The sequence below is a fragment of the Aulonocara stuartgranti genome (assembly GCF_965226115.1).
Source record: "Aulonocara stuartgranti genome assembly, chromosome: 9".
Taxonomy (NCBI): Eukaryota; Metazoa; Chordata; class Actinopteri; order Cichliformes; family Cichlidae; genus Aulonocara; species Aulonocara stuartgranti.
This window is the reverse complement of record NC_138960.1, coordinates 8,467,075-8,481,974: the sequence shown is the minus strand read 5'-3', so window position 1 is coordinate 8,481,974 and position 14,900 is coordinate 8,467,075. Positions and strand designations below refer to the sequence as shown.

Sequence of the window (14,900 nt, the reverse complement as noted above, 5' to 3'; positions counted from 1 at the left end):
CATGCCAACTGAACAGAGAAGACAGAAAAATGGTAATGACTAGAAGAGTTGATGTCTGTACAATAAAAAAAAAAAATTTAAGGGTGCTTTTAAAGTACACAGGACTACAGGTATTTAAAAGGAACAAAGAAAAAGCCAAAGATCATTGCCTTTTCTTCTTTTCTTTGGAGTCATGCTTTTCGTAGAGGAGAGCCTTCTGCCGCTCCTTTCGTACCGGACAGCCTGTTGGAGGGTTAATCAGAGCTCCGTGCTCCCGAGTCACGCCACTACCACATCCCAGGCAGGGATCCCACACGATGGCCTCCTTAGGACCCCTAAGGACCCTATATGTGGTGCTTTTGAGTCTGAAAGGAACCATGGATACAGATTTATGCGCACACAGTCACAGCACCACATTAGGGTGGGGATTTTAGCTGGCAAGGCGCCACTGTCGGTGCATCAGTCACAAGAGGACATGGGTGAAGTCAGAGCCTGACAAATCCAGGGTATTATCAGGCCTTTGTCCAGCCTGCAGCTGTCACTTACCAGGCTAGTGGGGAGAGGACGAGGGGGACAGAAGGGAATTCATGACCTATCCCTCTAGCCACAGAGGAGCACTGAGGCATTCAGAAGTAAAACATATGGGAAGAAGAAGAAGAAAGAAATGAAGAAGAGATGAGGCGAGAGAAAACTGGAAGAACTTTTTTATGAACATGGAAAAGAAAGTGGAAAGTGATATACGCTTCAAATGCTTCCATTTGATTGCTGGCAAAAATCATAGCAGAAGGGCCGATATATGCTGATTTCCTTCTGAAGACGCTAAAAAAAATGTTTTATCTTTGTCCCTCTCCCCTTCAAAAATGACCAGCAGTAATGCAGATCTAATCTCTTTCTATCATCGTGGTAGGTCCCAAAGGCTGTCCATTTCCCCCCAAATGCCTCATCTTTCTGTCTTTGAAATAAATGAAAGTCCACAGGGCGGTGGAATAAAGATGAGCTAAGCCTTTGACTTGATGCAAGATTGCCAAAGGGCCCAAACTTAAGAAGTCTGCCCCCCCCTCATCTGCTGCACAGAGATACTGCGGCCAGTAAGAAACCAGATAATCTGATAGAATTTCAATCAACAGCGATCAGATAAGAAATAACAGAATGTATGATTTTAAAGTCGCACGGAAGCTCCGGCAGTTCAACCCTTTTCCGCTTTTAGTTGGAAATGAACATTTCTGTAGCAACAGCCTGAACTCCAGTCAAACTTCATCTCTGAAATCTTATTCCGAGGATTATAACACTCTGCTGCTCTCATTCGAATACCCCTGAACTTAGGTATGCTCATATGACCCGTATTACACTCTTGGTGATTGGATTACTCATTTATTGGCCGGTGGCGGTGTTTACGGGGCATGTAGAGACTCAGCGCAGCTTTGATCCACCAACAGAAGCAAATATGAGGGCTGCTGCATAGTTTACATCCTGGGCCTAAGCCTTGTGGTGTGCGAGGCATCTGCTAAATCCTCCCGGATCAAAGGATGACTATTACACAGACAGGCATCCACATACCCCCAAATGCAGCTTTAGAGTGTTCATGACCCCTGTCAACATGTCCATGTGAAAGCACAGGTGTGGATGGGTGTGGGGGTACACACAGACACATGCACACTACCGGTGCCTCAAAGTTTGCTGCTAAAGAGTGGCAAAGCTGTTTCTGTATAGGCTGATGTTTTGTAATGTGATTGGCTCATTGCTAGTTCTTCACAAGTTCGAGGAGCTCTAGGTTCTTTCTGAATTGTTGTTGTGATCCGACTTTGCAGGCCAGGAATTTGTATGTTCACTACTCTTGATAAGTCCTCAGAAAAAAGCTTTTACTCAGTAAATTCAGCATCGGTGTGTCTTTATTGGATACAGGCGTCCGTAATAGTCGAGAGAGGGGGGGAAAAAGACATGTTGGCTCTTTTGTCTCTTCCTCCATCTTTGTGTTGCCGACTGTGTCGCGCGGTGATGTTTGCATGCATCTGGGAGAGACACAGCCAACCCAGGAGGCCAAGTGCTGACATTTCAGCCCGCAAAGTCACAGATGAATTTGGAGCAAATCTCATTATACCGGACAGAATAAAGATGCTGCCTGTGAAAATGCTGTGGCATATGGACACTTTATCTCCCCCCATGTTTTTTAATAACTTTACACACACTATCTCGTTTCCCACTGATGCATATTTTAGCTGCAATCCTGCGCGGCGGTGATGCGGACAGCTCGCTTGCACCCCTGAGGACACTTATGCCACCTGTGACCTTTTCCCTTTTATGCACAAACACACTGCTTACAGCAAACTGATGAGCAGTGCTCATTCGTACCATATTCCGTTGGCCTGGTCTTTCCTTATGGCGCATGTTCTACAGGCCAATTACAGACATTGATGTATTTGGAGGTGCATTTATAAGTGGTGACCTGATGCAGCGGCAACAATCATGCTGACTAATTACCCACCAAGGTGCCTGAGCGATGTGGGGCTCTTAGCAAAGGCAACTGAATCCATCTTCTTTATGCATGCAGACAGGCCTGCTGCTGGCTGTTACACTGACAGGGGACAGTTTCGGCTGGCTGTTTGGGCTTGATTCGTGCTCTCCCCCGATTTTGAGCTCCGTTTATTAACATATGAATATATTTACAGACCCTGAAAGTACTCCCAAGAATCCCATCACGGTGAAAGACAAAAAAAGATAAGGCCCTCCAGATCTAATCTAGATATGGCAAATGCCTCCTTTGAACACCTACGACAAATTTACCCCTTGGTAAATCAAGCCGTCATTCCCGGCCCACACTCGATGCAATTTCCATTTGTTGTAGTGCTTTAAAAAAGTGTATTAAAGAACTGCTAGTTCTTTAAATTGCCGGAGACCTTGTCTTCGCTCATGTTTTCCTACTCCACACCCCACAGCATCGTCTACCACACAGTGGAGCAGATCTTCACTGTCACATTGATACTTTCGTGAGTGAGAGAAGGGCAGAGGGGCTTTTTATGCAGTGAGTGCACATGGACTCTAGTTGTCTTGTTTATAACCTGTGCTTTCTGGATCACCAGTTGGTTCCTCTCGCCCAGTGGTACATGTTCAAGATACTCATGGTAGCACTGACCCTCCATGGAAGGTCGCACAGAAAAAAAATTATGAGCCTTTTATTTGGAGTTTGCTCACTCTTCTCTTTGAGCGGCAATTAAGCTCATTTGGAGTTCACAGATCTATTACAGTGTTGTGAAACCTTTTTTTCTCAACAAGCAGGGATGATGAAGAACATAAACCCACAGTTGCAAATGTGTTTTTTTTTTTAATTTACACTTTTGCTCAAAATATCTATCTGCAAATGTAGTCAAACGATTGCACTGGTAATCACATGGAAGCACACAATTCTGAAGTTGAAGCCTCGATGCTTCTGTAGTTAAAGTAATGAAAACTTGTATGATAACAGGAAGAACATTTAGAGGAGTGCACATGTGCGGTTCTATTGACTAGAATTAAGTAATTTAATTTATTTAAAATTGCATTTGCTATTTAAGCAACCTCAAGTAAATAGAGAGGGAACATTGATTTTGTAATGAACAGTAATAAAGGGACTTCACCATTACTCCACACCCTAAAAGCATAAGCTACCTCACACCCCAGTGAGCCACTTAATTGCCCACATCCACATAAAAAGGCCTAATGTACGCTCCCTGCGCTCCCACACATATAAAGCTATAGGAATCAAATGGAGTATAACTAATACAATTGATTTTGATCGGGAAGTACGAATAACACGATAACTGTGTCTTGCCAAGTGCTACTAAGGGGCACGCTCCGAGAGCCGTGCATCCTTTATGAGCCGCTATTTATTGTGCTTTTAATGAAGCTTGATTGGCAGCATGTCCTAGTGCCCATTATCATCAGAAGGATGTGCTCATTCTAATCTGCAATTATCACCATAATTGTGCTCAGAATCCTCTGGGTCCAAATAAGCAATCACTTCCACTGCTGCTGTGCCACCTGTAAGTGCTGCTCAGGAGGACACCCTGACAGGCTGACAGGTCTTCATATCAAGGGTCCTTTTTTTTTGTCTTTGGCTTTTTGTCTCCCTGCTTTAAGTTTCACTGGAAATTTTGTCTGGGGTTTGTTTCTTTGTTTCTTTTCCTTTTCTCACATGCTCTTGATTAACCTTTCCCTTTTTTCCCACACGGCGCCATCCCCACACTCGTCCTCCTTCCTTTATCTCCCTCTCCTTTCCTCGCCCCATCCATCCCACTCCTCTCGCATCCCCTCCCAGCTCAAATTCCTAACCTTTGGTCACTTTCATCCCCGCGGTATGCATAAATGCAGGCCTATTATCAAGCCGGTTGTCTCATCATAATTATGCATTTTGTCATGTGCTGCCTCTGTAGCTGGTGATAAAAGGAGAGCCTGATTAAGCTGAAGGAAAGCTATTGATTCCTATTGACAGGCTCCTCAAAGGCCTTTAATGAAGGAGATGTAAATGAGGGTTTTCCACAGCGTTTAATGACTGCGTACCATAAAAGGCCAACATTCTTCTGCAGTCTGAAAGAGACATGCATCACTGACAATGGTGCACGAGGGACACTTTCAGTTATAGTGATGTTCACAGGCAATAAAAGGATGAGAGTAAAAACACAAGAGTGTTGGAACACAAATCGCAACTGTTGGATTTAAAAGTCCTCTGCACCATTTATGTGGAGAGGTAAATTGCTGAAACGCAGAATTACCTGTAACAGCATGCTAGCAAAACCAATGTGTACCAAAGCATTAATGAGTCTAAATATCTAATTTCCTTTCTTTTTTTTTCTTTCCTAGCAGTCAGATGGCACCTAGTAACCATGACCGGATACAGAGACTAAGGAATGAGTTCCAGCAGGCCAAGCAGGAGGACGACGTAGAGGACCATCAGCACACCTACAGCTTCAACCAGTCCTGGGTGAGTATCGAGTAGGAGCTGTATTCCAGGAGAGTGTACATACCCAAAAGATTCTTCGGGATCAATCCAGAGTTACTAGCTGAATGGATTCTTAGGCCTACACATATTTTTTTATTGCTTACTAACACTTCTATTCTGTTAACTTGAATGTATTTATATAGCGTCAAATTAAGGCACTTTATATATAAGGTAAACTCCCTTTTAACAAGTAGAAACCTCTGACAGAACCAGGTTCAGGGAGGGGCGGCCATCTGCAGGGACTGATTGGGCGTGAGAGGAGGGAGGCAGGACAAAAGAAACCAGGAGCCAGAGTTTAAAATGAATTTCTAATGATTAAAACCTACAGTGCTTTATAAACACGTGGAAAGCAAAAATGAGGTCTTGAACGCATTGTAGTAATATGAGTGTTTCTGCCACTCACTAATAAATCTTTGTTTTTCAGTCATTTTTACAAACAACCTCATTTTTTCACACTTTTTGTGCCTTAATCACCAGTCTGTATTTATTCTGTATTTAGTGGCGAGTCGAGCAAAATATCGTTATCGATATATCGTTGCTGAGGCAACGTGCATTGAACACGACACATGAATCAAACACAACTGGAGAATGTAGCATCGGGTTCACGTGGGGATGATGAAATGAACATATTATTATATAGGAAAATCCAAAAAAGTGGGTTTAATAATCATTAAAAAAAAAAGACACATAGATGTTAATAATTGCTGAATGTGTAATGATTGGTCCACATGTTAAGGAAAAGATGGTCATTTAATTAAAATAGATTAAAAATATTAAAGTAATTTTTATTAATTCCAAATGATGTGGCATGAAGCAAAGAGCAAAAACAACAATATTACTAGTTTGTTATAACACAGCATGAAACTGTCACTGGTGCTGTCGTGTGATGCCATCAACCTTTTAGACAGCGAAACTGCCAAACTGCAAAAACATTAGTTTTCTCTATTACCTAAAGCTACATTTCGTAGACTAATTCTTAATTTCTGGATCCAACCTTTGACCTAGACATAATTTCTTATCTGCAGTCACTGCATTTGCCTTTTCAGTCTTGGAAATATGACACACTTATGGAAGGAAGGCGATGTTAGGGGACAGAAACTAAAGACACCTACCCGCACTGTTCATTCTAATTTTCATTAGACTTGATTAAAGGGATTTTTAAATTAAAACAAATTTAAATTAAAATTTGAGAATAGTTGCTTTAAGCCGTTCTACTCTCCAACGCTTGATCTGTAACAACAATGGGATTTATTCTTCATAATTGGAAAAATGTAATCAAGTTAATTCCTTTGTTAATTCATTCACACTTGATCTCATATCCATCCCTGCTGTGCATTAAAAGTTCAGGAACTTTAAGTAAGGAATCATATCCTTTTCCAAACTCCCTGTCAGGTCACCGATAATCTAAACTGTTGTCCCGCTTTTTACTTAACTGGTGTTTTAGAGGCGTGTAACTCATTAAAAACCATAACAAAAAAACACAGATAACCAAGTCGCGGGACATGTGGGATGTCAAATACCTCCATGTTATTTATCAATAATAACTTACAGTGACTTCAGTTTTTTGGTTTCTTTTTTTACTCAGTAACTTTTTGACCTCGGAGAAAAGAATGCGGCTAATTGTTGCTCCTAGCAGAGCTATTTAGAAAATGACGGGCCAGAAAGTCAGACCTTGAAAGTTAAAACATTTTGCATGCAATTTTCTAGAGAATTATCAGTGTTGGTTTGTCAGTTAAATTGGTTTGGAGTGGCCAGCATCTTCTACTGTTATTTCCGCTGTCCAATTGAGTTTGGGTAAAACACAGCAGCATGCTTCCCACCGTGTTCCTACACAGATGAAGGCAGGCTGTATTTGCTCTGGATTTTCTTCGGTATTTGTCAAACTGATGTTTGAAAAAAAAAAACACAGAGTGGACGTCTATCTCTGTTTTCTTAATCTCTCTTTTCCCATCCGCCATTAGATGTGAACTGTTTGCTCACCACCAAGAGGTCTCAGTCTTTCTCTCTGAGCCGCTGAGCTCTTAATTGCGTCTGATCGTCGACACTATCGGGCACACCACTGCTCCACTGGTAATAAGATATAGGGCCAGCCCTTGAGTATTGAAGTCTGTTTTATTAGTCCTCTTTCATGTTATTTTAGTCATGTGAACAAGAATTCACAGTGACAGAGCTTATTAGGAAAGGCAGACTTGCACCCGTGTTATGCGCTGACACTGATTAGCAGAACTCGAGGGAAATCCCGTCTTAGCGTCGTCTAGAAGCAGAATTGATATGGCTCTATTTAAAGTGAACAGGGTAAGGATTTTGCTTTGAAAACCAAAGATATTACAGAAAGATGAGACAAGTACAAAAATGTGAAGTGACATACTGACATTGACTATGCTGACAGGAATGGATAGTTAGCATCTTTACTGTATATTTACCTCTGCAAGGAGGTTAGGTTTTGGCATAGTGTGCGTCCATGACATTATTTCTTTCTGTAAACACAATACCTCAAAAAATTTGGATGAATTTTGATCAAATTGGTCGGGTTGTAGAGGTCCATTATGCCAACCTTGAAAGACCAAATCCATCAAAAAAATAGCCAGAAAATTCAGATTTATGGGGGGAACTGAGATGTTTATTAACCCTTATAACAAAATCCACAATTTGTTTGCTATATCAAGTTGTGTATAATATATTTTTATTATATATTTATTACATATTTTTTGTATCGCATTTGATACATTGGACATTTTTGGCAACTTTTTGTTAACAACAATGTTAATTTTAGACAAAAATTTTTTTTTTCTCCATAACATTTTGATACTTATGTATCAAATATGATACAGGGCATTATAGGGTTAACAGTCCGTTAAAACTTTCCTTACATCCCCCAAGATCTTCAAGGTCAACTTAGTGACTTACAGGTAAAAAATTGACAAAAAGCCTTATGACTTAGAAAACTATGTATAGGGAATGATATATGGGAATTCTAGATATAACGTTACTTTGGACTAGAGATGGCACGATACCACTTTTTTATGTCCGATACCGATACCAATATCATAAATTTGGATATCGGCCGATACCGATATGAATCCGATATAGTGTGTTTTTTAATAAATAAAACTGTTTTTTTAATATCTTGCTGCTTTTTGTATAAGTTCAAACTCAAGTTTTAAAAAAATAAAACACTAAAGCTATTCTGTTATACCTGTATGCAAAAAATACACTGCAGCCAAAATATTTCATAGTTCAGCAATACTGATCAATCTAATAAACTTAAACCTAGTCTATCCTCCCTATTCTGGTATATTAAAGAGTAAGCAACCTAACTAATAGGGTTCCAAACTCCCAGCAAAAAAAGTAAAAAAAAATAGGGAACCACCCTCCACCTCATGATGCTTAATTGACGTAATCAACTTTAATTTGATGCAGTGTGAAAAAAAATGCACAGAAATCAATTATTTTTCAAGAATAATTAAAGAGATTCAACATCTTTCTTCAACAGAATTGCAGACTGCACAGATGGTACCTTCTCAAAGGAAAAAGTACTATGGCTTACTAGGGTATATTAGACTTAGTAGTTACTATATACAGTCATGGACTTCTATACATTTTACATCAGGTTAGAACTTTGGGTGTAAGATTCAGATAATTAATTATTAAAAGCTAGACATTTTAAATGAGAATAAGAAAGAAAAGGATGTCTTTGTGCCCCCTTTCCCTGTTAATGCCCTATCAGCCCCCCTGGCTAAACTTTGCTAGATCCGCCCCTGCACACTTACCAGCCGTCAGCTACGTAGAAAAAGATCGTGGTGTAGAAAGTAATATTAAATAAATTCTAACAACAGATTATCAAGCTTAAACGTGCTGCTGTTGTTCAGCCGCTGGTTTCCTCTTTCTGGCGCAAAGTGGGCAATAAACAAACAAGAGAGACGGACTCGCGACAGAAAAGCCGATCAGCTGATCATTAATCAGTTTCACGATTAAAGTAGCAGCAGGAGAGGGAGGGAGAGAGGCAGTCGCTCCATATATCGGTTGTTAAGCTTAACGCTAGAATGCTTTACAAACATTCAGAGATGAACTTACACACTTGCTTTACTTCTCTCTGGGATAACTTTCTCGGTAAATGCCGGTTTGGTAGCGAGGCTACAAATACACACAGCTGCTCTATCACGTGATGCATACTGCTCTGACATGCTACGGTTATGAGCTGAGTTACGCCATGTCGCAAGTTTTGTGAGGTGCTTTTTTCATATTTAATGGATCGGATTACATTTTTTATTTCTCTTCAATATCCGATCCAGTATTTTAGGTCAGTATCAGACCGATACCGATACGTAATATCGGATCGGTCCATTTCTACTTTGGACCTCTGACCTCTTCTTCAAGGTCAAATAAGGTTAAACCTTCGTAAAATCTAAAATTCTACTGTGTTTGTTTATATTGAAAACATTTAGGGAATGATACTTTTGTATGGGGAATTGAAATATTATCCCACATTGGACCTCTGACCTCACTTTTAAATTTCACATCTGCCTTTCTTTGAAGCCAACCCCAAAATGTGTTACATAATATCATACTGTAGTATGACATTATATAATAAGGTGAGGTTATTCATGTCCTGTTATTTACAAATCAGTAGCTATTATCCACTACCTGCTCCTACGTAATGTTACATACAAAATATAAAAGCAAATACTGCTCAGAGGGAACTGCCTCTGCGGAGGAAGATTTGTCACAACTTTCAGAAAGTGAACTTCTGGTGTGGGTTTAAAAACTGTGGGTGGAGGTAGTGATGACAAAAAACATTTATTTATTTATTTTCAGTGTTTTGACCCACACTGAAAAATGTAAAGTCATAGCTGAGTTCTGTTCAAAGCTATCGGAGCTATTTTTTTCTGAACTGAAACTGATATGTCCTTTTTTAACAGCATGTTTCACTCAGTTTCATTGCTGAAGATTGTTCACAATGATGAAAGTGAAACCTTTCTGACCTCTACTTTTATAAATCAAATCGTTCAGGGAATGTAACCATGAAAAGCAAGATGCTCCGGCAGGCAGTTAAATGCCTACCACATCAAAGTCTGCAGAACTGCACTTTGATGCCTGTTTCCCCTGAGCATGCGAGGCTCCTTTGTGATAGCCTCCACGCAAATATACTGTACACAAACAGGAACTGCTAGCATCTCAAAGTGTTACTCAAGAACAGCAGCAGTTCAGATTTCTGCAATCATTTATCCAGATTTAAGGATTTTAGGTTATTTTAGGGTGCAGTTCTGGGTCACAGCACATGATCTTCATCAGTGGTTTCACCACATGTGATGGATAAACAGACCCGTGAGGACTTAAGACCCTGCTCTTCCATGTTGGCTTAATGGTTTAACTTTAAAATTCATTTTTAATTTGGAAAAAGCTGTTTATGAAACATTCTCACGTTAAGGCCTGTTAAGTAGCTGCTCTCAATTTTATAGCCTGATCGTCATTAGCAGATGTATTCTGCATGACTTACATTTGATCTGTAATCCATTCAAACTGTGACTATAATCTACACTACAAAACACAAAATATTCTCTGCTAAAACGAAAGCCAATGTAAATGTTTTGCTTTCGGAACTTTAGAAAAATGTGTAAAATGATAATAATAGGGTTCGGCTAAGATAAGGGTACATGCATCAGTATTAGGTGTGGGGCCTGGTCTCCATGGGTTTAACCTCAGCTTTTCACTCAGGTCTGCCTGCTGCTAACAGCTGTAATGATCAGGTCCATCGCTGAACCTAAGCTCCAACATAATGGAATAATGATCAAGATACAAAAACCTCATCTATCAGTCAATCCACTTAGCCCAGCACACGCAATTAGAGCTGGTATGTTTTTTCTCCTGCCCGCCCTGCTTGTCTATAAGAGGGAATTTCCAGATGTTCATCATAAAGAACTGTTAAGCAATGTTTTTCCTAGAGCCCACCCCCCAGCCTCACATACACACACTCTTTCTCAATAAAAACAATTTGTGCTGTTAGGCTAGAGCACCAGTAAGCATGACCACACAGAGGAGAGCACCACGCTGGTAACTTGGATCACACACATCAACAGCAACTTTTAAAGCCCACATTTATGTGAATTCTTTTGATTTTATTATTACTTTGAATTCTGCTACCAGGGTTCATGTGTGTGCACATATTAGCTCTGCTTATGCAACTACTAGTTTCCTTAAATATTGTACTTTCATGTTGATTAGTGTTGTGTGCCTCACAGTTAACTCTATTACTATGTGATTACTTGAAGAGTAAGCCCTGTTTAACTAGTCACTTGACTTCCTCAGAGCTAAACAGCCAGGGATTGAACCACCAGCCTTCTGATTAATAGATGAGTAACCCAGAAAACAAGCTTCCTGGATATGTCACGCAGGTTTGCGGTCTAACGTTTCACCCGAGTTCTGGCAGTCGTGTTTGTGTGTCCGAGACTCGGCAGTTGGCACACTAACACCCTTGCTATCTCTCTGGCCCTACACAACCCCCCTATTTAGAATTTAAGATAGCCCAGAACAATCTCACACCCAGCGAGGAGTTAACACGTTACAGGAAGGCCATATCATGCTGTGAAAAAATAAGGGAAAGCCTAAAACCAGCATTGCAAACCCGTGCTGAGATGTGTTTCTTTCAACCAGATCTCTGACATTGATTGATTGTCGCCTTTTAGGGCTTCTTAGTCATGCTACTGCATGACTTTGTAGGGATTAGTGCTGTGTAATGTTGTGCAAGTAGTGAAGCAAGGTTTAGTGGCAACATGGTTAAAGTAAATACCATAAGCAATGGGATTTGCCATTGTATTTGAACAATACCAACCTTAAAGTTATGTGGCTTGGTTGTTAATGTGGAATAGATTGATGCGTGATCTGATATTGTCACGTTGGTGTTGTTCCCATATCACAGTAATATAGGTCCAAGATCAACGTCGCACTGACCAAAGATGTTATCTGAGCATTCAGTTAGCATTAGCCAAGAAGCTAGCTAATACTAATACATTAGTAGCATAAATTTAGCTAACAGCAAACCTAAATAGACAATATTTTTTATTATATTCCATGAATTAATAAAGAAAACACTTGAAAGCTGCTACCGGTTACAGAAGAGTTTGATATAAATAAAGGCATGTTTTTCTTTTCTTCCCACATTGCAAAACAACGTGATTGGTCAGTTTCACTTAAAGATACAGAAAAGAAAAATGACTTTTGTGCTGCCTTATGTGCATGCTACAAAGTCTCTAAATGATATAGCGATAGCCACACCAACCTCCTATTCACTGTGGTTCCTTGGACCAGAGGCCGGGAAATGGCAGACCACACTGCTTGATCCAGATGGTTACACCGCCCGGAGCTACACACCCTGGTAACCGCAAATGGACTGAGCTTGCTTATAATAAATTGGCGGAATTGGGTCGGTGCAGTGACTTTAAGAGAGACTGATTATCCAACTGGGCTTTTGTCAGGATGTGGTGTTTCACTACCATTCTCTCACTTTCTTCTTGTTGTATTTGCCCATTAGCAATCTTAATGTCTTCCACATGTCTGTTTGTGTACAGCTCGACTGTTCTCTTAAAACGGTTCCCTATGTGGTGGCCTCCAAGCATACTATCAAGAGAAGCATGGGCGGTAAAGCCATATGTTAGTGCTGGCCCATCATCGCAACCTGCTTTGATATCTCAAAGGTTTGTGACCAGCTCTGAACCAAGAAATATTACACCTCGGCTGTCTTGCTCGACTCCCACCCAGCTGCTTTCCTCGTCCTAGTTTTTTTTTTTTTTTGATAGCTGCAAATAATTTTCATAATTACATCCCGCCGGCTCTCATGTTTTAACAGGTGGAGAATTTTTGTTTCCTCCTGCTTTGTCTGTGACACCACCAAGGAAGCAGGGGAAAGATAAAAACGTGCCATATTGACATCATTTTTCACATTATTGGATAAAAACAAACACGGACATCTCTTTGATTTGATTTCAACAAATGTCATGTTTTATATGGCATTATATTCCAGGTCTAACATGAAATAATCTGATTCCCCTTCCCTGGATAATGGCATTAGGCTGACTGATTTTCTCTCCTGGCTATTTCTCATGCATTTCTCTTGGCATGGCGTCATCCACGTCAACCCTTCGGTTTGAGACTGAAGAGTGTAGCACCGCAGGATTCCTCCTCACTTCCTTTCAAATCACATTAATAACTTTCAGAGTGCGTGACTAATTATTTTCTCACTACCACATTCGACTCCAGTAAAATTATTTTTCTTTTCCACCTCTCAGTTCATCTGATATTGGTTTATGTGCTCTACAGTTTCTGAGCCCGGGAAACATGTTGTTGCAGCGAAACCTGAAACATATGAGTCCAATTCACTTCGCCCACGTGGAATACTATTATGTTTTTAAGACTCGGAGGGCTTGAGAAAAAGACTTGCTGTTGACGCTGAGTGAAATGTAATTGCGCTGTTATTGCAGCTGTCCAAGTGAGGAGAAAAGCAGTCATTTCAGGAACAGAAGACGTTTCCAAGAAGACGTTTTTGCTGACAGCTTTTCATTCCACCAGCGCACCTTTACCCCATCGATTAATTCCAGAATTGTTCTCGTCGGTCAGATATTGCTGTATTATCAGAAGTGTTTGGCTTCACAGAGATACACTCGCAGCGTCTATTGATACCCCCCCAAAGGGCACCTTAATACCCCATATTTAGCATGTTTAGACACTTGCTTGTTACTGTAATGTACATATTTATAATACCCATATATCATTCTCTATATGTCTACATGCTGTCAATACAAATAAAGGCAGTAAGAAGAGCTGATTATACTACTATTAACACTTTGACCTTCAGATACCTCGAACTTGAAATAGAGGTCAAAGGTTATATGTGATATGATATTTTAAACCTTTATACAGTACTTAATATATGTTGATATTATGTTTGATAGTTTCAAGGTTTTGGTGATCTTTTGATCAATAAATCCTTCAGTTCACCTGGAAGACCTTGGTTAATGTAAGCCAAATTTTAATGGATTGTTAACATGACCGCACTCTACACCCTGACCAAGTTTGATCAGAAATCATTTGAGACTTTTTGTGACTGAATTGCAAGCACGCACGCAAATGCTACCAAAAACATAACCTCCTTGATGGAGATAACAATGGGAAGGTATCATTTTGTGGCAAATAGGGCTAATGTTGTAAATTGGGGAATTTTAAACTCAAACCCACAATCGTTTCTTCAGCCTAACCACACAGCGAAAAGTACGTAATACGCAAGTGCAAACAAAATTAATCAGTGAATAGTTTTAATAATGAAAAATCCCAAATGGGAGCCTTGCCGCAGTGTTCTGGCTGACAAATGTCACTACATCTTAGAGGTGGCTGTAGCTCAGGTCATCTGTTGGAAGGTTGGTTCAATTCCTGGCTTCCCCTAGTCTGCATGCCAAATATCCTTGGGCAAGATATTAACCCCAAATTGCTCTCCGATGCATCCATCGGAGTGTGAATGTGTGTGAATGTTACTTAGAAAGCACTTAGAACAATGTGCTTGTGCAAATGGGTGTGAATGGGTGAATGCACAAGTTGTGTAAAGCACTTTGAGTGCTCAGAAGAGTAGAAAAGCGCTATATAAGAACCAGTCCATTTACCATTTACATCCACATCTGGCTGTCTGCATCCACAGACACCCTTTCAACCATTAAATGCAGATTTCACATTAAATGCACATTACTGTAGCTGGTGTGTCAAAAGCATGGACACCAAAAGACACCTTGTACTGTATGTACCTTTGCAACACCACCATCTGATTGAATGGCAGTATTTGACATCCTGTGTTTACTGCAAATCAGAGGACAAAGTGCATTAAACTGTGAGTTTAGCTACGTTCTGCCAGCTCCACAAATCCAAAGACTGTGAAGAAGCTGCTCAGGTTTAGAAATCAAATTTGGGT

The 14,900-nt window shown here is 40.3% G+C and overlaps 1 pseudogene across 1 annotated transcript in view; it reads left to right on the top strand.

Moving 5' to 3' along the window:
* Positions 1-14,900, top strand: part of LOC309713985 (partitioning defective 3 homolog) — a 360,712-nt pseudogene that overhangs the window by 324,207 nt on the left and 21,605 nt on the right. Inside the window, exon 22 of the transcript XR_014280682.1 lies at positions 4,813-4,933. The product of XR_014280682.1 is annotated as a partitioning defective 3 homolog (transcript). The remainder of the gene's footprint in view (positions 1-4,812; positions 4,934-14,900) is intronic.